Here is a 3,672-nt window from a genome sequence, read left to right as displayed (position 1 = left end):
TGGGCTACAGTACAGGTGGGGACAGGTCTGTCACGGTGTAACACTGGAGTACAGTATGTAGTGTCTGTGCAGGATCATGTTGGTTTGTGTGTGAGTATACCCATGAGTGAGAGTGTGTTTGTGTTCAATTTGACACTTAGGGGCAGGAGTGATAAATTCGGAAATTCTAGCCCTATTATTTGAACACATGTAGTGGGGAAATTACAAGGATCTGTTTGATAGACTGAGTGTCTGGCCTAATAGTTGGCCATGGATTGATCAGTGAGCAGGGGGGTTGATTTGTACGGGATAAATCAAACCTAAAAAAGGTTTTTGAATTGTTGGGAGTTCACTAATATGCTAAATAGGGGAATGTCAGTGAATTTCTAGCCTGTTAGCAAAAATAATTGGAGGCAACCCTATTGCCATGATCAGGAACTGATGTGGATAAAGCAAACAGAGCGTAGGGATAGTAAATTGGCTTATGAACAGTTATCGAAGCTGAATGGGTGCAGAATTAAGATGTGGATAATGAATAACAGAACAGACTGAGGATCTGTATGACCACCTAAGAGTGTCTGCATGAGTGAGAGTCTGCGTATCCGTGTTTCTGCATGTGTCTGTGTGTTTGCGTGTATCTATGTTTGTGTGTGTGTGCATCTGCGTGTGAGAAAAAAGGATCAGTACCTGTTACATTTTATATGAAAGCCGTTGCTGGTATATTGGATATAATAATTCCCAGCTCTGTTAACAGTTTGAGTAAAGTAAATGTGTTGCTGATGGGAGGGTGATTCCTCGTGGCATCAGTGCCCTGTTATGGATCGTTAGTAACTCCTGAGCACATCCTGGTATCCTGACAGGGCAGCCTGGGGCAGTGATTTCTCAGAAGCTCCATCTGTGATACCCCCTGTCACACCATCATTGGCTGTCCCACCCAGCCAGTTCGAGCCACTTATACTGAGGGACGGGGGATTGAAATCAGAAACCCAGCAACCGGTCTCAAGGGGAGCAGCAGACAGACTTGGGAGTGAGAAAGACTTTAACTCCTACTCCCAGGCTAACTGACAGCAGGAGAAGCTCAGGGAGGCTAAGATATCTCGATGCCTTTTGGTGCCTCTTTTGGAGAGATTGCAGCTAAAATCAACCCAGCCCTGACAAGCAGAAGCTTGTCTTGTGACGCATTCCTTCCACCTCATTGTCAAATCTCAGCAACACTGACAGGCCAGAATCAGATTTCTCCACTCAGTCTGCCCAAACTCACCGGAAACAAGGTGACAAATCCCGTCACACCTGGAGGAAACCTCACCTCTCTGGAGATTTTTAAAGGGCACAGCACAGAAACATGGTGCACCGCTCTGATTCTGGAAAATCACTTTTCCAGAGCTGGAGGATTACAACAAACTGTAAGAGGCTGAGCAGGCTGGACACTCTTTCTCACCAGAGGAGGGAAGGCTGAAAAGAGATCTGACAGAGGTCTTTAAAATTATGAAGTGGTTTGTTAGGACAGGGAGACAGACAGACACACACACACACACAGAGACACACACACACACACACACACACACACAGAGACACACACACAGACAGAGACACACACACACGCACAGTGACACACACACACGCACAGAGACACACACACACGCACAGAGACACACACGCACAGGATGTTTCCAACTATTCAGGGAAAACAGAAGTTAAGCTGTAAATCTCCTGGTAAATCTCCTGTAAATCTCTGGTCTGGCTAACACATGGCCCACAGCAAAGTATTTGATTCTAACCTGTCCTCAGAAATGGCCTAACAAGCTGCTGAACCTGAGGGCAGTTAAAGAAGGACAACAAATACTGGCCTTGCCAATGACTCCTACATACCACAAAAAGGATATTATTTTTTCAAAAAGTCTTTACCTAGAGAGTGGGTGGAGTATCGAGTATTTGAGGCATTTAAGGGAAAACTGGACCAACATGTGAATGGAAAAGTAGAAGGATAAGTTGATGGGGTGAGATGATGCCAGGTAGGACGGTCATGTGGGACATAAACAACCAGTTGGACTGAATAGCCTGTTTCTGTGCAGTCTAAATACTGCAGTAGGTCTAAGTCTTTATTAGGATGCCACCTGGACTGGAAGGTTTGAGCTATAAGGACAGGCCGAGATTGCGGGTGATGTTATAGAGGTCTATAAAATCATGAGAGGCATAGATAAGGTAGATAGCTGACAGCTTTTCCCCGTGGCAGGGGAGCCTCAAATGAGACGGCATAGGTTTAAGGTGAGAGATACAAAGGGGTCCAGAGGGACAATTTTTTCACACAGAGGATGGTGAGAGTCTGGAATGAGCTTCCAGAGATAGTGGTGGAAGCAAGTACAATTTCGTCATTCAAGAAACATTTATACAGGTCAGTAGGTGGGATAGATAAGGAGTGATATGGACAAACACAGGCAAATTTAATTTAGTTTAATTGTGAAAACTGGGTGGCGTGGACAAGTTGGGCCGAAGGGCCTGTTCCTATGCTGTAAACCTTTAGGACTCTAAGTATTGCAGCGTAAATCAGTCAAGAGGATATTGCATCTTTAGTGTTACCAATCTCCACAGAATATCATTGAGAGAGTGAGAGAGAGGGAGTTACAGACTGGAATCTCTCAGAAGAGGAAGGGGTGGAAGAGAAAAGGAAGAGGAGGGGATGGGAATGGAGGACGAGGAGAGGGGAGCAGAGTGATGGTGGGGGGGAGGATTCTTCCAAATAAAGAGAGATTTCCATCTGTTCCTTAAAGCTTGGTCATAGAGGCACAACCTCTTAATGGAGAGCAAGGAGAAACAGAGATGTAGAGAGGGAATTCCAGAGCTTTTGATCTAGACAACTGTCTGTGGTGGTGATGTCAACGGAGGAGATACAAGACATTTCAAATGAAGCAGCTTGTCGGTTACAGAGAGCGATAGAGCTGAAGGAGGTTACAGAGATAGGGACAAGCAAGGCCTTGACAGGATTTCAACCAGCAAGAATAAGCATTTTATAATTAAGGCATTGGCTCATTACTATGTTCATTTGAAGAGAAGCTGTCTCAGCTGCACTTTCCATGAGAGGAGGCTTGGGCCCAGGGATCCCAATAGGAATACAAATCAGAGAATATTTTTGATGAAGTATCTTGTGCCAAAGATAAATGAAGGATAAAACAGGAGATCAAGGAGGTCACTGGTAAATTGACTGACAGGAGCCATTGATAAGAAACAGAGGTGAGTTTTACACTGGGTGGGAAATCTGAGTGGACATTGTGGAAATGAGGGAATGCTGTACTGTCTCTCAAATCAGAGCTTAAACTGAAGCCTCTTGTTGCCTTCTCAGGTAGAGTGGGTAGATGCCATGGTACTGTTTCCAAGAAAAGCCAAGGGAGTGATGTCTGGTGTCATAAAATAAAGACCTGAGGATCCTGGAGATTTCTGGAGAAACTCAGCAGGTCTGGCAGCATCAGTGGAGAGTAAAAGAGAGATCTGCTCCCCTCTCCTCGTCCTCCATTCCCATCCCCTCCTCTTCCTTTTCTCTTCCACCCCTTCCTCTTCTGAGAGATTCCAGTCTGTAACTCTCTCTCTCTCTCTCTCTCTCAATGATACTCTGTGGAGATTGGTAACACTAAAGATGCAATATCCTCTTGACTGATTTACGCTGCAATCCAAGTTCTGCTGTCCTTTCTCTCCACAGAT

This window comes from Rhincodon typus, chromosome 31, assembly GCF_021869965.1.
Source record: "Rhincodon typus isolate 14 chromosome 31, sRhiTyp1.1, whole genome shotgun sequence".
Lineage (NCBI taxonomy): Eukaryota > Metazoa > Chordata > Chondrichthyes > Orectolobiformes > Rhincodontidae > Rhincodon > Rhincodon typus.
Note: the sequence above shows the minus strand (reverse complement) of the source record.